The sequence below is a fragment of the Bufo gargarizans genome, chromosome 2, assembly GCF_014858855.1.
Source record: "Bufo gargarizans isolate SCDJY-AF-19 chromosome 2, ASM1485885v1, whole genome shotgun sequence".
Classification (NCBI taxonomy): domain Eukaryota; kingdom Metazoa; phylum Chordata; class Amphibia; order Anura; family Bufonidae; genus Bufo; species Bufo gargarizans.
Genome location: NC_058081.1, coordinates 191,345,787 through 191,367,622, shown reverse-complemented (window position 1 = coordinate 191,367,622; position 21,836 = coordinate 191,345,787).

The following is a 21,836-nucleotide window of genomic DNA, read 5'->3' as shown; positions in this document are numbered from 1 at the left end:
GGTACACTACAGTACATGCTGCAACTTTGATGTGACAGTCGCAGGTCGCAATTCGTGCACGAGTTTTACTTCAGTATAAGTTACACGCAACAGCAAGTTGCAGACATATTTCACATATTTTAGCATCGTGTGACATTCCTGCGTCTTGCTGTCACATAGCCGTACCCTTATGCTATAGCATGAAAAAAAATTATGACCTTGAACATCTTACATCAGTAAAGGGTAGCATATGTTTCATCAGGACAGCAAGGAAAAGGGATTTAGTCAGGACACTAAGCGCGCAGGATATACTACTCCAGTGTGTGCGTATTTATGCATAGACCAGGTGTGCAGCTCAGAGCCAGAGCCCAGATACCTGAATAGTAAGGGCTCATGCACGCGACAGTATGTACAAACCGGATTCCCAAAAAGTTGGGACACTAAACAAATTGTGAATAAAAACTGAATGCAATGATGTGGAGATGGCAAATGTCAATATTTTATTTGTAATAGAACGTAGATGACAGATCAAACGTTTAATCCGAGTAAATGTATCATTTTAAAGGAAAAATACATTGATTCAAATTTTCACGGTGTCAACAAATCCCAAAAAAGTTGGGACATGTAGCAATAAGAGGCTGGAAAAAGTAAATTTGAGCATAACGAAGAGCTGGAAGACCAATTAACACTAATTAGGTCAATTGGCAACATGATTGGGTATAAAAAGAGCTTCTCAGAGTGGCAGTGTCTCTCAGAAGCCAAGATGGGTAGAGGATCACCATTTCCCACAATGTTGCGCAGAAAGATAGTGGAGCAATATCAGAAAGGTGTTACCCAGCGGAAAATTGCAAAGACTTTGCATCTATCATCATCAACTGTGCATAACATCATCCGAAGATTCAGAGAATCTGGAACAATCTCTGTGCGTAAGGGTCAAGGCCGTAAAACCATACTGGATGCCCGTGATCTCCGGGCCCTTAAACGACACTGCACCACAAACAGGAATGCTACTGTAAAGGAAATCACAGAATGGGCTCAGGAATACTTCCAGAAACCATTGTCAGTGAACACAATCCACCGTGCCATCCGCCGTTGCCAGCTGAAACTCTACAGTGCAAAGAAGAAGCCATTTCTAAGCAAGATCCACAAGCTCAGGCGTTTTCACTGGGCCAGGGATCATTTAAAATGGAGTGTGGCAAAATGGAAGACTGTTCTGTGGTCAGACGAGTCACGATTCGAAGTTCTTTTTGGAAATCTGGGACGCCATGTCATCCGGACCAAAGAGGACAAGGACAACCCAAGTTGTTATCAACGCTCAGTTCAGAAGCCTGCATCTCTGATGGTATGGGGTTGCATGAGTGCGTGTGGCATGGGCAGCTTGCATGTCTGGAAAGGCACCATCAATGCAGAAAAATATATTCAGGTTCTAGAACAACATATGCTCCCATCCAGACGTCATCTCTTTCAGGGAAGACCCTGCATTTTTCAACAAGATAATGCCAGACCACATTCTGCATCAATCACAACATCATGGCTGCGTAGGAGAAGGAGCCGGGTACTGAAATGGCCAGTCTGCAGTCCAGATCTTTCACCTATAGAGAACATTTGGCGCATCCTAAAGAGGAAGGTGCAACAAAGAAGGCCCAAGACGATTGAACAGTTAGAGGCCTGTATTAGACAAGAATGGGAGAGCATTCCTATTTCTAAACTTGAGAAACTGGTCTCCTCGGTCCCCAGACGTCTGTTGAGTGTTGTAAGAAGAAGGGGAGATGCCACACAGTGGTGAAAATGGCCTTGTCCCAACTTTTTGGGGATTTGTTGACACCATGAAATTCTGATTCAACATATTTTTACCTTAAAATGGTACATTTTCTCAGTTTAAACTTTTGTTCCGTGATTTATGTTCTATTCTGAATAAAATATTAGAAGTTGGCACCTCCACATCATTGCATTCAGTTTTTATTCACGATTTGTATAGTGTCCCAACTTTTTTGGAATCCGGTTTGTACTTTGCGGTCCGCAATACGGCAACGGGACACTTGCGGTCGTGTGCAGGAGGACTAATGCTGTATTGTAGAGACTGTTCATGAATTATATTGCCCTAATTTCTGCTGAAACAATATAAATACAGTTCAAAACGTATATACAAGCTACATCTGGCCTTTTACAGTTGTAAGATACACAGGAAAAAAAAAAAGATCATACTCACCGCCTTGTCTGTGTTGGATGTCCAAATAACAGGTGCTAGGAGATGTCCTAAGCTGGATACAGGTGATCTCCAGAACTCTGTAAAAAACACTTCTTTATTGGAAAATCCTTTAAAACATCTTGTACAAGGATTAAAAACCGTGCCTTGGACATAGAATTGTCACAGAAGTTCCCGCGACAGGTGGCAGGAGATCGGTGAGACTGGCAACACGTGGTTTGATCTGACATGTTTTCCGTTTGGATCAAATGACGTCTGCGTTGTTTCTGGTGCTTGCCACACCTTCTTTTCCCAGGTGTGACTATTAGGGTCATTTAACCTTCTCTATTTACAGTTGCTTCTCCCACAATTCTGTGCGGTTTATAACTTCTGTTTGGACCTTTAGATAGATTGTGGTTGGATCTCGGCTGAGTTCCTGGTGCTTCCATTGCTCCTTTGAAGTTAAGTCTTCTCTTTCCCTTTTATATTTTATTTGGGTTCTGTGTGTTTCATTTCCCTATTGTTTGTATTAGGCCTGAAGGAGACTCCTGTTCGTCCTTCCTTTTGGAGGAACAGGTAGTCTTGTCCCTGCCATTAGTACCAGGGTCCTATAGGGCTTGATAGGACTCTAGGTATTCCTCACCTACCTTTGGGGTCTGTTCATACTGGTAGTCAGTCAGAATTTTGGTTAGGGTTTTCACTAGGTGGTGTCCATTTTCCTTCCCTAGTTCTCAGGCCTGAGAATAACTCTTGCTAGTATAACTTGTGTTTAAGGATTTTCAAATAAAGAAGTGAAGGTTTTACAGAGTGCCAGAGATTTACAGTTTTCACAGTTGTCTGCTTACCACATCCTCATCAGGAAAGAAAGAGTTAATAGCAACCCTGGCTGTCTGACATATTTAAAAAATTGCCCCCGCCCCAACCAGCAATTGTGACAAAATAATGTATACATACCTATTTTATCTCCCCCCCCCCACACACACACACACACACACTCACACACTACTAATGCCGCCACTCCGATCCTCTACAAAGCTACAGCTGTTACATCATCTTCTTGGCTGCAGTGATAACATGCTGTATACATTGGACACTGCTGCAGCCAATGACTAGCCTCATTGGTTGTCATAATCATGTGACCCACAGAATAAAGGTAATGCATTATTTATGCCACACAGTGAATGCCACAACATTCAAACTGTATAAAAACCAATGTCTAAATTTATTTTTTTATTTTTTATTCCTTCCATAATGACTTAATAAAAGTTAAAGGCTATATACATCTTCAGAGACAATTTTAGTTTTTGGCTAAAAATAATATTTTTAATTGGCCTTTATTAAAAATATTGAGCCATTCTGTCACAAAGAGTTAACAGTTTTTCTAACTGTGTGACTGGTACTTTCACTTTGTGCTGGTCATATACACTTATTTAAGCCACATTCTTATCACTACGATAAGAACTGAGCTATAATGGGTGTTTATAATGTCAGAGAGCAGAGATAAGGAGTCTGTCTGCTCCCCAACTGACAAAAAAGAGAGAAAATACAAAGGGTGGTACTAGAGCATCTAAGCACACAAAAAAAAAATCCATATTTTGAATAAAGACCAATTGAAAAATGCTATATTAATAAAAAATAAATTAAAAAAATTGTCCCCAAAGATGTACATAGCCTTTAATTAGGGATGAACGAATCAACTTCGGAACCGAACCGGAGTTCGGGAAATGTTTTTTTACAGTACAAATTAATTTATGAAATTACGCAAAGTCTCACAAGACTTTGCAAAGCAATAACTTTGGCTCATCAGAGCCAATACAGTCTAATACTGTACGGAGCTCCTGCTCCGTACAGTATTAGAAAGAAGTTTTATGTGACTGGATGTTTTATGTGTATACTAAAACTGAGCAATGGAGAGGAGACGCAGTCTTTCTCTGTGGGCATCTCCTTCTCCCCAGAGCGACACAGCCAGGGAGAAAAAAACTCCCTGGCTGTGACGCTCTGCACTGCGATTGGACAGCGCTACAGCCAGGGATAAGGAACTCCCACAGTGAAAGACTGCGTCTCCTCCCCATTGCTCCGATGCTCAGTATTAGCATACTGAGCGCAAAATGCTGTCTCCATCGTTGATCCGTTCCGTGGCCCTGCAAAAATTATGAGTCATGTCCTATTCTTGTCCGTTTTGCAGACATGAATAGGCATTTCTATAAAGGGCCGTCCATTGCGTTCTGCAAATTGCGGAAGGCACACAAGCGGCATCCGTGTTTTGCGGATAAGCTTTTTGCGGACCGCAAAATACGGCACGTTCATGTGAACAAGCCCTGAATCAGTGGCACAGAACTTGCTATCCCCTAAGGCTACGTTCACAGTAGCGTTATCAGTTCACTGTACCCGGCATAGCCAGATAAAGCGCAAAATGCTGTCTCCATCGTTGATCCGTTCCGTGGCCCTGCAAAAATTATGAGTCATGTCCTATTCTTGTCCGTTTTGCAGACATGAATAGGCATTTCTATAAAGGGCCGTCCATTGCGTTCTGCAAATTGCGGAAGGCACACAAGCGGCATCCGTGTTTTGCGGATAAGCTTTTTGCGGACCGCAAAATACGGCACGTTCATGTGAACAAGCCCTGAATCAGTGGCACAGAACTTGCTATCCCCTAAGGCTACGTTCACAGTAGCGTTATCAGTTCACTGTACCCGGCATAGCCAGATAATGCTGGGATGCAAAGGATCCCCACTGAATGTGAACGCTTTCTGGCATAAATGCCAGCTTTCAGCCGGAGAAATACCGCTGCATGCAGCAGTTTTTTTCCTTCTGCCAGCCGGCATTTATGCTGGAACAGGCATAATGATAATGTGAACCTAGAATAATCTGAACCTACCAGAACTCACACCACAGAGTCTCAGTGTATCCTATATGATAAAGCTTCAGCCTGTCTCCCGTCTCCTGCTTGTGATAGGTTCATCACAGTCAGGTCTTACAAGCAGGACACAGGATAGAGCAATGTGAGGCTGTATCACATAGAAATACACTGGAGATGCTACACACAGCACTCACAGATAGTAACTATATCACTACACTGCTAATCCCTCAGGTAAACCAGAAATTACATCTTCAGCTGTAGTCTATGCATGGGGCAGGCAAAGGAACAAGGAGAGTAGAAAAGGGTTCTGTCAGGAGAGATTGGATAGATGTTAAAGGGCTTCTGTCACCCAACTAAAGTCATTTTTTTTGGGGGGGGGGGGGCTAGTTAAATTCCTTATACTGCGATAAATGGAAATATAATGCTCTTACTTACTTTCCTTCAGCAGTTTCTTCTAAAAACGAACTTTTACAATATGTAAATGAGGTCTCTACCACCAAGTAGGGCGTCTACTTGCTGATAGCCGCCGCAAAAAAACGCCCCCTCGTCCTGTTGATTGACAGGGCCAGCCACGATCTCCTCCTCCGGCCGGCCCTGTCAGCATTTCAAAAATCACGCGCCTGTGTTCATTCGGCGGAGGCGCTCTGAGATGAAAAAAGACTTTAGTGGGGTGACAGAAGCCCTTTAAGGTAAAGGTGTGGGAAGTCACAGGAAGTCAGCCACACGGGGAATATTAACACCCTGTCTACAGAATGGTAAGTTACAAGTTACACCTCTAGAATACTGCTGCTGTCTTATCATTATAAACACAAATACATTTTTGCTTGAGTGTTTCACGAGTTAAAGAGGTTATTCTATCATTGATGTAAAAAAATGAAAATCCTATAGTACATGACAGTCTCTTTCTGAAAAAAGCTAGAACCAACCTGTACCTTACATGGATCCAGAGATTTCCCCATTCATTGCTCTATGTTTATCAAGCTGACAGCTCAAGGGGTGTGTCCTTGTATGCTATAAAATAGAATACATTGCCTATTGACAGAAAAAAAAAAAGTATACTGCGTGGCATATATTTTATGTGGGATCAACAGTATTAACCACTACAGGACCGCCGCACGCAGGATTGGGTCTTTGCGGCGGCCCTGTTATTCCTCCTGGACGCGCCGGGGCGTCATCTCGCGAGACGCGAGATTTCCTGTGAACGCGCGTGCGTTCACAGGAACTGCAGGTAAATGAGCTGATCTACAGCCTGCCAGCGGCGATCGCTCGCTGGCAGGCTGTAGATACGATTTTTTTAACCCCTAAAAGGTATATTAGACGCTGTTTTGATAACAGCGTCTAATATACCTGCTAGCTGGTCCTCTGGTCCCTTTTGCTTGAATCGACCACCAGAGGACACAGACAGCTCTGTAAAGTAGCACCAAACACCACACTACACTACACCCCCCCCTGTCACTTATTAATCCCTTATTAACCCCCTGATCACCCCATATAGATTCCCTGATCACCCCCCTGTCATTGATCACCCCCCTGTAAGGCTCCATTCAGAGGTCCGTATGTGTTTTGCGGATCCACGGATTCATGGATCGGATCCGCAAAACACATACAGACGTCTGAATGGAGCCTTACAGGGGGGTGATCAATGACAGGGGGGTGATCACCCCATATAGACTCCCTGATCACCCCCCTGTCATTGATCACCCCCCTGTAAGGCTCCATTCAGACGTCAGTATGTGTTTTGCGGATCCACGGATCCGGACCATGTGATGAGCGCAGTGACGTCACCACAGGTCCTTTTCATCAAAAAAGAAAGAAGACATGCCAGGCTGATCGTTGAAGTGGATTAAGATGAGTTTATTGATTGTTTTTTATTTTTTAACCCCTCCATCCCTAATTTACTTAGCATTCTGTATTAAGAATGCTATTATTTTCCCTTATAACCATGTTATAAGGGAAAATAATAAAGATTGGGACCCATCCCGATCGTCTCCTAGCAACCATGTGTGAAAATCGCACCGCATCCACACTTGCTTGCGGATGCTTGCGATTTTCACGCAACCCCATTCACTTCTATGGGGCCTGCGTTGCGTGAAAAACGCAATATAGAGCATGCTGCGATTTTCATGCAACGCACAACTGATGCATCAAAATCACCGCTCATGTGCACAGCCCCATTGAAGTGAATGGGTCCGTATTCAGTGCAGGTGCCTAAGGCCTCATGCCTCCGTTCCATTTTTTTTGCAGATAGGATGGGGACCCATTCATTTCTTTTCGTGAAAAACACACAATATAGAGCATGCTGCGAATTTCACACACCGCTCATGTACACAGCCCCATTGAAGTGAATGGGTCCGGATTCAGTGCGGGTGCAATGCGTTCACCTCACTCATTGCACCCACGCGGAATTCTCTCCCGTGTGAAAAGGGGCCTAAGAGTAAAGGCTCTGCTCACAAGAGCTTGCAATCTGTGAGGAAATGGGGGTGACACAAAAGGTAAAAGAAAAGACCATCAATATAAAAGTCTCAGAAAATCCCTTTAAAAAGTATGGTCAAGTATTCTTTTCAATACGATGAAGAAAAAGGTATATTAAGATGCATTAGACAGGCCCATTATGTTATATGGTGTGGTGTGAACATAGCCTACCTGTAATCGAAAAAAAAATTAAAAAATATAAATTTTCACCACACCAAAAAGTGTTTTCTGACAGAACCAATGCAAAATGACCAAATACCTGCAAGAAATATACAAAGTGGCACTTTTATTAACCCCTTCCCGACCACAATCTGTATATATACGTGATAGCTGCACATACCCCGTTCAGCTACCACGTATATATACGTTCTCGCAGCTCAGCGCTTGGATTAAAGCTTCTGCTCCTGCCCTGTATGCTGTCACGGACAGCATACAGTGCAGTAATGCCAGCAAGGGTCCAATCAGAGTGGTCCCTTGCTGGCAATCGATCCGATTAGTTAGTCTGTGCAGACTAACCAATCGGATCGCGCCAGTGTTAAAATGCCGGTTTCAGGCTCTGATCTGCGCTCTGCAGATCAGAGCCTGAAATCAGTGTCCTCGTGGCCCCCCCCCCGATCCATGCAGCCCCCGATCTGTGCGTGCAGACATCTCCCCCCCCCCCCCCGATCTGTGCAGCCCATCTGTGCCCCCTCCATCTGTTCCCAGTGCTGCCCCCTCCTTGAGTCCGCCCCCTGCTGGCGTGACATACCTCCCTCCCCCCCCTTCCAGCGCTGCCCCCCGTCTGCCCTCCTGCTGTTTGATGGTGGCGGCTCCATTCCTGAGCCGCCGCCATCATCAGAGTGTCAGCTCTATGCTGACACTCTGCTGTAAGTTCTGTAACCCCATAGTAACTTCCTCTCTCATAGTAACTCCCTCTCTCCACCTTCGGGGCTGCTGCGCTGCGATGGCAGCCCCGATGGTTGCCCTGGCAACCGGATGGTTTGCAAAAGCGTCCGCTGTTGCCACCTACAGGGCATCTGAATGTATAACACTTTGCAATGCAAGAGCATTACAAAGTATAGTACAGCCATCAGCCCCACTGGATCTTCATGATCCAAGAGGGACTTGATAAAAAAAAAGTGAAAAAAAATAAAAGTAAAAATAAATAAATAAATAAAAATGTAAAATTAAAAAAATAATTGCCTTTTCCTATAAAAATAAAAAATTAAAAAACTACACATATTAGGTATCACCGCGTCCGTAACGACCGTCTCTATAAAGATATCACATGATAGACCCCGTCCGATAAACACCATAAAAATAAAAAAAAACTGTGTAAAAAAAAGCCATTTTTGTCACCTTGCATCACAAAAAGAGCAACTGCAAGCGATCAAAAAGGCGTATGACCCCCAAAATAATACCAATCAAACCGTCACCTCGTCCCGCAAAAAATGATACCCTAATTAAGACAATCGCCCAAAAAATAAAAAAGCTATGGCTCTCAGACTACAGAGACACTAAAACATATTTTTTGGGGTTTCAGAAATGCTATTATTGTGTAAAACTTAAATAAATAAGAAAAAGTATACATATTAGGTATTTCCACGTCCGTAGCGATCTTCTCTATAAAACTATCACATGACCTCACTCCTCAGATGAATGCTGTCAAAATAAATAAATTAAAACTGTTCCAAAACAGACCTTTCCCCATAAAGTGTAATAATGAATGATCAAAAAATCCTATGTACCCAAAAATGGTACCAATAAAAACCTCAACACTTTCTGCAAAAAACGAGCCCCTGCACAAGACGATCGGCAGAAAAAAAAAAAAACCTATGGCGTTCAGAAAACCAATCCAGCACAATCTGCCTTCCAAAAACCGTATGGCATTCCTTTCCTTCTGCGCCCTGCCGTGTGCCCGTACAGCAGTTTACGACCACATGTGGGGTGTTTATGTAAACCGTGGAATCAGGGTAATAAATATTGAGTTTTGTTTGGCTGTTAACCCTCAATGTGTTAAAGAATTTTTTTTTAGAAAATGGAAAATCTGCCAAAAATGTGAAATTTCGAAATTTCATCTCCATTTTCCTTTAATTCTTGTGGAACGCCTAAAGGGTTAACAAAGTTTGTAAAATCAGTTTTGAGTAACTGGAGGGGTGTAGTTTGTACAATGGGGTCATTTATGAGGGGTTACCACTGTGTAAGCCCCACAAAGTGAATTCAGACCTGAACTGGTCCTTAAAAAGTGGGTTTTGGAAATTTTCTTAAAAATTTTAAGAATTGCTTCTAAACTTCTAAGCCTTCTAACGTCCTAAAAAAATAAAATGACATTTCCAAAATGATGCCAACATAAAGTAGACATATGGGGAATGTTAAGTAATAAATATTTTATTAGGTATGACTTTCTGTTTTAGAAGCAGAGAAATTGAAATTTGGAAAATTATGAATTTTTCAAAATTTTTGGTAAATTTGGGATTTTTTCATAAATAAAGGTGAAATATATTGACTCAAATACATGACTATCATGAAGTACAATGTGTCACGAGAAAACAATCTCAGTATAGCATGGATAAGTAAAAGTGTTCCAAAGCTATTACCACATAAAGTGACGCATGTCAGATTTGTCAATTTTGACCTGGACACTGGGGCATCAATGACCCTTGGTCATGAAAGGGTTAATACTGTTGTAAACTTAGACCAGATACAGGTGAGTGACAACCTCCCTCCGACAGTTGATTGACAGAGTTCTTCTCATATGGAGGGTCATTTACTATGACCCTCTACGCCAGACATGCTCAACCTGCGGTCCTCCAGCTGTTGTAAAACTACAACTCCCACAATGCCCTGCTGTAGGCTGATGGCTGTAGGCTGTTCAGGCATGCTGGGAGTTGTAGTTTTGCAACAGCTGGAGGGCCGCAGGTTGAGCATGCCTGTTCTATGCTAAACACTGGCGTTAAAGAGTCGCAAACCAGAGGTGGTGTCTCTATGCCACCCTCACCATTTTCTAAAAGGGGGGCATGGTGAGGGCGGAGTGTTGGCGGGTCTATGCACCTGGGCTCATTTTTCATAATTTATGCCAGTTTTATGGCATACATTGTATATTTAAGACAAGCACTCTACAGCTAAAATCGTCCAGAGAATATATCCTTAAATGAATATTTAATATTGTACATCCACATTAATAATAGATAAAATTCACATCTACATTCACAAAGGATGAAAACCTATTTGAGAACATAATTAAAAATAATAAGCAAGAATAAATAAAAATAAATAATGTGTATGTATGGGAGATCTGCGGGCAGCGTTATAGTTGATAGTATTAATAGCTATCATCCACACAATTAGTACAGTAAGTACCACAATTGGGGTGGTATTGGATTATAGATAGTAATACATTTACATATGCTAATATATAGTTAAAACTATTGACACATTTTGTTAAATCCACTGGAATTCTGTCTCCTTAGGCCTCTTTCACACTTGCGTTGTCCGGATCCGGCATGTACTCCACTTGCCGGAATTACACGCTGGATCCGGAAAAACGCAAGTGTACTGAAAGCATTTGAAGACGGATCCGTCTTAAAAATGCTTTCAGTGTTACTATGGCACCCAGGACGCTATTAAAGTCCTGGTTGCCATAGTAGGAGCGGGGAGCGGTATACTTACAGTCCGCGCGGCTCCCGGGGCGCTCCAGAGTGATGTCAGAGCGCCCCATGCGCATGGATGACGTGCCATGCGATCACGTCATCCATGCGCCTGGGGCGCCCTGACGTCACTCTGGAGCGCCCCGGGAGCCGCACGGACGGTAAGTATGCTGCTCCCCCGCTACACTTTACCATGGCTGCCAGGACTTTAGCGTCCCGGCAGCCATGGTAACCATTGAGAAAAAGCTAAACGTCGGATCCAGCAATGCGCTGAAACGACGTTTAGCTTAAGGTCGGATCCGGATCAATGCCTTTCAATGGGCATTCATTCCGGATCCGGCCTTGCGGCAAGTCTTCAGGATTTTTGGCCGGAGCAAAAAGCGCAGCATGCTGCAGTATTTTCTCCGGCCAAAAAACGTTCCGTTCCGGAACTGAAGACATCCTGATGCATCCTGAACGGATTTCACTCCATTCAGAATGCATTAGGATAAAACTGATCAGGATTCTTCCGGCATAGAGCCCCGACGACGGAACTCTATGCCGGAAGAAAAGAACGCAAGTGTGAAAGAGCCCTTATAGAGAAAATGTCTCCTTTAGGGATAATTCACTCTTAGTAGTGTTTGTCAGTCTATTGGTTAGTTCGCCAGATTAGATACACAAATGGTACATTAGGATGTTCATTATGTATCCATTGTATGATTATGCCTGCATTTTGCAACACTCAGCCAAATTAATAGAGGTGCTTTCCCCCAGTGATCAGTGTTAGGGTACTTTCACACTAGCGTTATTCTTTTCCGGCATTGAGTTCCATTCTAGAGGCTCAATACCGGAAAATAACAGATCAGTTTTATCCCCATGCATTCTGAATGGAGTGCAATCCGTTCAGGATGCATCAGAATGTCTTCAGTTCAGTTTTTTTACTTTTCAGGATGGAGATAATACCGCAGCATGCTGCGGTTTTATCTCCGTCCAAAATTCCGGAACACTTGCTGGAATGCCGGATCCGGCATTTTTTCCCATTGACATGCATTAATGTCGGATCTGGCCCCGAGTGTTCCGGCAAAACAGATCCGGCATTGCGGTCTGCGCATGCTCAAAAAAAAAATTTGAAAAAAAAAATGACGGTTCAATTTTTCCAGATGACACCGGAGAGACATTTCAATGCATTATCTGAGTTAAAAAAAATAAAAAAAAGTTAACTCACCTTCTCCTATTGATCGCGTAGTTCCCGGATCGCACCCGCCTCTTATGCGGGCCAAAAATAAGACGCCCGTGTGAAAGAGGCCTTAATGCTGAATTGGAATTGTTCAGCTTTTTGTAGAATTAAGGGTGGGGTGCCCCTCGCTGATGGGAAATCGGAGTCAGGCTGTGTTACCAGCACTCCGATCTTCCCTTGGCGGAAGGCCCCCATCCTATGCATCCAGTGCTTACAATTTTCAAGGCTCAGGAAGAAAAGAAACCTAGAAGAGTAACAGCAAGGGAAAAAAACAGAAGTAAAAATAAAATGTATAAGAGTATAATCTATAAAGAGAGAAAAATAAATAAGCAGAAAAATAGAAATAATTATATATCCCTGAACAATTATAGCAAGAGGGATAGTTTTTTTTATATTACAGTAAGATGGATATTTTTATGTTTGTATATGTTTTTTATATATTTTTGGTGCTATTCAAACTTATAACTAAAAAAATATTATGAGTAATCATAATTGAGGACAAAAAGCAACTATATACAAAAAACGCATTGAAAACGCATCACAAACGCAATGCGTTTTTTGGAGGTGGTACAATAATATTTTAATAAAGAAGAAGAAAATTTAGAAATCTGGATGAGTAAAAACTAAATATGATTGATTTGGAAAACTTGGAGCAATGAAGAAGTCCAGAAAAAGGGAGGAGAGCAAGAAACCCAGTTTGGGTTTTTATGATGACTGAACAGAGGGCTATATAAGTGGGCAAGGTATCCAGGTGTAGGTAGCCACTGAGGAAGGAGTCGGTCAGGACTTCGAAATGCATCTGGCGAACATAGACCCACCTGCAAACCCTGAGAGCCACTGTCTAAAATCCATGGATGTATGAAAAATATCTCTGAGCATCAGCATACTGCGTCACATGGGACGCCAGGTACCGACTTCGGGGATTGCAGAGAACGCAGCCAGGAGTAGAGGTAACAATAACTGAATCAGCTATAAGAAGGAGGAAGCAGAGGTCAGTGTACTGATTGCCACGTGGGACGCCACAAGTGACAGATGCTATAGATGGGCAGCTAGCATCTAACACTGATCACTGGGGGAAAGCACCTCTATTAATATGGCTGAGTGTTGCAAAATGCAGACATAATCATACAATGGATACAATATGAACATCCAAATGTACCATTTGTGTATCTGCAGCACGCCAGACCTGCAGGGTATAGCGACGGTCACGGTATGGGCAATCGAGGTAACTTGTTGAGTGGATTAGGCAGTGGCTGAGTGACAGACAACAGAGGGTTGTAGTCAATGGAGAACATTCAAAACAAGGTCATGTCACCAGTGGGATACCACAGGGATCTCTACTGGGACCAATTTTGTTTAATATCTTCATAAGTGATATTGCAAAAGGCCTCGATGGTAAGGTTTGTCTTTTTGCTGATGACACAAAGATATGTAACAGGGTTGATGTTCCTGGAGGGAAACGCCAAATGGAAAAGGATTTAGGAAAACTAGAAGAATGGTCAGAACTCTGGCAACTGAAATTTAATGTGGATAAGTGCAAGATAATGCACCTGGGGCGTAAAAACCCAAGGGCAGAATATAGAATATTTGACACAGTCCTGACCTCAGTATCTGAGGAAAGGGATTTAGGGGTCATTATTTTAGAAGACTTAAAGGTGGGAAGACAATGTAATAGAGCAGCACGAAATGCCAGAAGAATGCTTGGATGTATAGGGAGAGGTATAAGCAGTAGAAAGAGTGAAGTGCTCATGCCGCTGTACAGAACACTGGTGAGACCTCACTTGGAGTATTGTGCGCAGTACTGGAGACCATATCTCCAGAAGGATATAGATACTCTAGAGAGAGTTCAGAGAAGAGCTACTAAACTAGTACATGGATTGCAGGATAAAACTTACCAGGAAAGATTAAAAGACCTTAACATGTATAGCTTGGAAGAAAGAAGAGACCGAGGGGATATGATAGAAACTTTTAAATACATAAAGGGAATCAACTCGGTAAAGGAGGAGAGCATATTTAAAAGAAGAAAAACTACCACAAGAGGACACAGTTTTAAATTAGAGGGGCAAAGGTTTAAAAGTAATATCAGGAAGTATTACTTTACTGAGAGAGTAGTGGATGCATGGAATAGCCTTCCTGCAGAAGTGGTAGCTGCAAATACAGTGAAGGAGTTTAAGCATGCATGGGATAGGCATAAGGCCATCCTTCATATAAGATAGGGCCAAGGACTATTCATAGGATTCAGATATATTGGGCAGACTAGATGGGCCAAATGGTTCTTATCTGCCGACACATTCTATGTTTCTATGTTTACTCACTTTTTGGAGGACCCTGGGCAGGCATGCAGCAGTGAATGAGAGGCAGACACTAGTTCCTCTGGGGAACACTCTGGGTGTAGAGACCTGGCCTGATGTTGGGTGAGGTGCCCTGGTTGTTGCAGGTGTTTAGAGTGCCTGAGGCAAGGTCCCTTTAAGGATCGTGATGCCAGTGCCTGTAACGGTGGCACACCGGTTGGTAGGAATAGTAATTGAGGTACACACATTGTATGGTGAACCAAACGTTGCTTTACTTGAAAACAGTCCAACTTTGTACAGTCAATTACAGTGGTTAATGATGATGATGCAGTCCCTTGAACAATACGTCCCAAGCAGGCTTACTTCACAGTGATGGCAGGTATTAATCATGAAAGATACTTGGAGGGCAAACAGTTAATGCTTTGCAGTGCAGTGCTGCTCTATCCCCTCAGCTATTCTAGCTGGCTGGATCCCATGGCCCGGATGCCTAAGTGCTGGCTTAAATCCTTGGTAAAAATTCCTTCCTCCAGTATAGACCCTTGCTCTTCACTTTATAGTGTTTCTGCTCATCAGGTTACTTATCTGGACTTGGTTGTATTCTCCTCTCTTGGTAGGGAAACTGCAGGTTGCTCCCAGGAGGTGCTCTCCTACTACTGGGGTATCTCAACTGAGCTATCCTTAGCCTCAGGAGCTTCAGGCTGACTAGGTGACTCCTCTAGTCCCCTGAAATACACTCGGTCTCCAGGCAGGCTGTACTCCTTCTAGCCTCCTGGTGCAACTAGAAACCAGGACTGTCTAGCTGCATGTCAGGAGGAGGCCCTCAGCATATCTTGGGCTGGTGCCTTCTCACTTCTGTCTCCACAGACTCCTGACTAAGACCTCCCCTCCCTGTCTGGGCCTGGACATTTATACTAGGGGCTCCCTACCTCCCTCTAGAGTCTAGGATGTCTAACTACACCCAACTAGGCCTGATAAACATGAACAGGGAAATATACCAATGCAAAAACACATTGAAAATACATTACAATGCATGGAGAAAGATAACAGCACTGTCCCTTGTGAGTAGAAGTAACACGTTACCCAATTGACCCTTGTGTAGTGCCCACTCCTACCTAGTGGGACACTACATATCTAATCTGGCGAACTAACCAATAGACTGACAAACACTACTAAGAGTGAATTATCCCTAAAGGAGACATTATCTCTAAAAGGAGACAGAATTCCAGTGGATTTAACAAAATGTGTCAATAGTTTTAACTATATATTAGCATATGTAAAAATGTGTTACTATCTATAATCCAATACCACCCCAATTGTGGTACTTACTGTACTAATTGTGTGGATGATAGCTATTAATACTATCAACTATAGCGCTGCCAGCAGATCTCCCATACATACCGCTCCCAGTACAATATCACCTCCGTATGATACACATTATTTATTTTTATTTATTCTTGCTTATTATTTTTAATTATGTTCTCGAATAGGTTTTCATCAATTGTGAATGTAGATGTGAATTTTATCTATTATTAATGGGGATGTACAATATTAAATATTCATTTAAGGATATATTTTCTCTAGACGGTTTCAGCTGTAGAGTGCTTGTCTTAAATATACAATTTATTTCTATTAGGGCTCATGTACACAAACGTATTTTCTTTCTGCTTCTTTTTGTGGCCCGTATACGGAACCATTCACTTCAATGAGTCCGCAAAAACAACGCAAAGTACTCCGTGTGCATTCCGTTTCTGTATTTCCGTTCCGCAAAAAAGTAGTGCATGTCCTATTATTGTCCGCAAATCACGGTCTGAGGCCCCATTCAAGTCAATGGGTCCGCAAAAAATACGGAACGCACACGGAACACATCTGTATGTCATCCGTATTTCATCTGTATTTTGCGGATTCATACTGTAGAAATGCTATACCCAGCCCATATTGCTCATGTGTTTGGTAATTAATAAGTTACTGTTTCTGTTTCCGATCCTCAAAAAACGGATTGCATCCGAAAACCATACGTATATGTTTTATGTAATAACGGAACAGAAGAAGACTTAAATCAGAGAGAAAAAAAACTCAGATACGGATCCATGAAAAACGGACCGCAAAACAAAGATGGTCGTGTATATGAGCCCTTACATTGATAGGATGAGTCAAATCGACAGGAGCACCATATCCATAGTAGCAAGAGGGTCAGCCCCTATACTTTTTTCATTCTAGTTATTTATGGCATACATGATGACCGAAATCTCCGCCAGATAGAGATCGCATAGATTTCAATCTAGACAAACGGAGTGCCGGAGGATGCACTTAAAGGGGTTGTCCCACGAAAAATATTCTGCAGTTTTCAAACCAGCACCTGGATCTGAACACTTTTGTAATTGCATGTAATTAAATATGTTGCATAGCTACTAAGTTATTCAATGATATATATCTGTATAGTGTCATTTATTTTCTAATTTCTTTGTCCTGCTCACTGAGATGGCCGCACATGCTCAGTTTCATCCATCAGCTGCCTCCTGAGCTGTGATAGGTAGAGCATGGACACGCCCCCTGAGCTGCAGCAGAAAAGACACTCCCCTTGAGCTGTCAGCTTGATATAAATGTAGCAGAGCAATGAATGGGGAGATCTCTGGATCCATATGAGGTACAGGGCTGGTTCCAGCTTTGTTAGAAAGAGATTGTCATGTACTATATGATGTCTGATTTAAATTTTTTTAATTAGTCATGGGATAACCCCTTTAATTTATGAGAAGGCGTGTGCCTCGTTGTAAGTCAAGGACATCCTCCAGGGGTGTGGGGAGATATCAAGACCAGCATACCAGTCTTAATACATAACCTCCACTGTGTAGGGAGAAAGCTTCTAATCAGCGGTGGAGAGGGCTGGGACCTCATGAATATTGGGCCTCCTAAAGCCTCATGCAGACGTCCGTGGAACACGGTCCGTGAGATACCGGACTGGCATTGCAGGAGCGCACGGCGTCATTGGTTGCTATGATGCCGTGTTCTCCTGCAATGCCAGTCTGGTATCTTACGGACCGTGTTCCACGGACGTCTGCATGAGGCTTAAGTTTCTGCACTGCATTGAGTAGACTCCAGGGTACAGCTCACGATGGAGCTGCTCAGTACTGATTTTAGCAAAGTGACTGGGTCAGACCCAGCATTTTATTCAGGGTCATTGTCACCAGTTTATGCTGCCTTCAGATAAAACTGGCGATAGATTCCCTTTAAAAAATAAAAATAAATCATGCAAATACAATATTTAATTAGTATTAAATATAATACATTTTATCAAACAGTTACAAAATGACTAATATACACACATTGGATATCACCATAACTACCTATCATCTATTTTAGTCAAAATATAATTTATTAAATATTACTAACTTATATGAAAACAAGACTCTTTATATACAAGCATGTCATCTGTAATGCCGTGGGCTCCTATGACCAGTTTTAACCCCATAAGGACCAGCGGCTGATTGGGTGGGTGCAGGAGCTGTGTCCACCCGATCAGTTGCAGGGGCCCGGCAGTCACTGACCGTGGCACGTGCAGGATCCTGCCAGGTGTGAGATGGCCATCGGGTCCCCACGCTGCTGTGATACGGACCCGATGGCATCGTGGCTGCCTTCCGTGACAGCCTGTGAGATCCAGCCCCCTGGATCTCACAGGCAGGAAGCTGTAAGTGTATACAGAAGTATTGTAATGCATTGTAAAGGGGATCAGACCCCCAAAAGTTGAAGTCCCAGAGTGGGACAAAAAATAAAGTGAAAAAAAAATTACGTTTTACAAAAAATTTCAAGTTTTAAGTAAAAAAACTAAAAGCGTCCTTTTCCCACAATAAAGTAAAAAAAATTGAAAAAAATAGGGAAAAAAAGAAAAGTAGACATATTAGGTATAGCCACGTCTGTATTAACTGGCTCTATAAATATAACACATTATCTAACCCCTTAGGTGAACACCGTCAAAAAAATAAAATAAAAACTGTGCTAAAAAAAACATTTTTTTGTCACTTTACATCACTAAAAGTGTTACACCAAGCGATCAAAAAGGCGTATGCCCCTAAAATTGTACCAATCTAACCATCATCTCATCCCCCAAAAAATGAGCCCCTATATAAGACAGTCGTGAAAAAATAAAAAAAACTATGGTTTTCAGAATATGGAGACATTAAAGAATCATAAAAAAAAAAGCTTTACTTTATTATGTAAAACTGAAACAAACAACCAAAAAGAGTAGTCATATTTGGTATTGTCGCATCCATAACAGCCTGCTCTATAAAAATACCACATGATCTAAACTGTCAGATGAACACTGTAAATAAAAAATAAAAACGGTGCCAAAACAGCTATTTTTTGTTACCTTGCCTCTCAAAAAGTGTAATGTAGTGCAACCAAAAATCATTTGTACCCGACAATAGTACCAATAAAACTGCCACCTTATCCTGTAGTATCCAAAATGGGGTCTTTTTTTGGAGTTTCTACTCTAGGGGTGCATCAGGGGGTCTTCAAATGTGACATGGCAACTTAAAATTATCCCAGTGAAATCTGCCCTCCAAAAACCATATGGCACTCCTTTCCTTCTGCGTCCTGCCATGTGCATGTACAGCAGTTTACGATCACACATGGAGTGGTTCTGTAATCTACAGAATCAGGGTAATAAAATTGAATTTTGTTTGGCTGTTAACCCTTGCTTTGTTACTGGAAAAAAAAATGATTAAAATGGAAAATCTGCCAAAAAAGTAAAATTCAGAAATATCATCTACATTTTCCTTTAATTCTTGTGGAACACCTAAAGCAGGGATGTCAAACTCGTGGCCCTCCAGCTGTTGCAAAACTACAACTCCCATCATGCCTGGGCATACTACAGCTATAAGGGAATGATGGGAGTTGTAGTTTTGCAACATCTGGAGGGCCATGAGTTTGACATCCATGACCTAAAGGGTTAAGAAAGTTTGTAAAATTAGTTTTGAATACCTCGAGGGGTGTAGTTTATAAAATGGGGCCATTTATGAGTGGTTTATATGATGTAAAAGCCTCACAAAGTGACTTCCGACCTGAACTGGTCCTTAAAAAGTGGGTTTTGGAAATTTTCTGAAAAATTTCCAGATTTGCTTTTAAACTTCTAAGTCTTCTAACGTCCCCAAAAATATTTGTAATTTACAAAATGATCCAAATATGAAGTAGACATATGGGGAATGTAAAGTAATAACTATTTTAAGAGGTAAATTCTCTCTCTCTTTTTTAAAAGCAGAGAAATAGAAATTTTGAAAATTGCAAATTTTTCAAAATTTTTGGTAAATTTGGTATTTTTTTTAAAAATAAAAATGAAATATTTTGGCTAAAATTTACCACTGTCATGAAGTATAATATGTGACGAGAAAACAATCTCAGAATGGCTTGGATAATTAAAAGCGTTTTAAAGTTGTCACCACATATGTCCTGGTCCTTAAAGGGGCATTATCAACACGCCGTTGTCCACTTCCTGGTTTTGGCACTCGGCAGGGGGTGGGCTTAATCTTGATTGAAGTCTTCTCCCGGCCGGGCCGCGCGCTGGACTGATCGCGCACGCCGAGGCCGCTTATAAGAACCTGTCACTAAGTCTGTGGCCAATAAACCGAGGATGCATGTGTAAGTGAAGCGCGGTGCACTATCCTCCAGTAATAGATGAGTTATTCTATTACATAATGCCGAAACTGCGAGTTGTGACAGGGGCACCTTTAGGGCTCATGCAAAAGCGGGTGCTGTCAATCTTTAAAACAGACAGCACTTGCATTGAAAACTGACCCATTAAAAGGGTTTTCCAAGATTTTGATATTGATGACCTACCTTAAGCATAGGTCATCAATATCAAATCCACTGGCGTCCGACTCCCAACACCCCTGCCGATCAGCTGTTTGAAGAGGCTGCGGTGCTTCAGTGAGCACAGCCGCCACTTCCTAGGCCAGTGATGTCACATTCATCGGGTACATGGGTCTAAACGTAGCTCAGTCCCATTCAAGTGAATGTGTTTCAGCTGCAATGTCAATGATATCAATGGAAGGTGCTGTGCTTGATGAGGTGCAAGGAGGTCGTAGCGCTTACAGCAGAGCAGTAGCTTCCTCAAATAGCTAATTGGCAGGGTTTATGGGAATCGGCCCCCCACTGATCTGATATTGATTACCTATCCTGAGGATAGATCATGGATATCAGAATCTCTGAAAACCCTGTCAATGGCTTTATGCACATGGGCATCTTCTCCCATGCAAGTTTGCCCTGCGTGATGTTCTATTTGCTTTTTTCACAAAAGAAGGACCTCATAGAAATGAATGATCTGTGTGAGAATCACAACCAAACACACGGCATAGATTGTGTTTTTTAACGCATGCCCATTCAAGCCAGTGAAAAAACAAAACCACACCGACGGACGGTCCATTTTTTTGTGATGGTTGCTGCTAGGACATGCTGTGTGTTATTCTTCAGTTTTTGACGCATGTGAGAAAGGCATAAAATGAATGATGTCTGCACAAAAACCAATAAGGCTGGGTTCACATGGACGTTGCGGGAAAAGATACAGGTGCGTTGCGGGAAAAACGCGCGATTTTTCTGGGCCGAGTGCAAAGCGTTTTAATGCGTTTTGCACTCGCGTGAGAAAAATCGGCATGTTTGGTACCCAGACCTGAACTTCTTTACAGAAGTTTGGGATCGATGTTGTGTAGATTGTATTATTTTCCCTTATAACATGGTTATAAGGGAAAATAATGGCATTCTGAATACAGAATGCATAGTAAAATGTCCATTGAGGGGTTTAAAATAATAAACTAATTTTACTCACCTCATCCACTTGGTCGCGTAGCGGATCTCCTCTTCTTTTTACTTTCTTCAGGACCTGGCTAAAGGACCTTTGATGACGTCACTGCGCTCATCACATGGTCCATCATGTTATCCATCACCATGGTGATGGACCATTTTTTTTATTTTTTAACCCCTCCAGCCCCATTGTACTATGCATTCTGTATTCAGAATGCTATTTTTTTCCCTTATAACTATGTTATAAGGGAAAATAATAAAGATCGGGTCCCCATCCCGATCGTCACCTAGCAACCATGCGTGAAAATCGCACAGCATCCGCACTTGCTTGCGATGCAGATGGGACTTCATGGGGCCTGCGTTGCGGGAAAAACGCACAATTTGGAGCTTGCTGCAATTTTCAAGCAACGCACAGGGA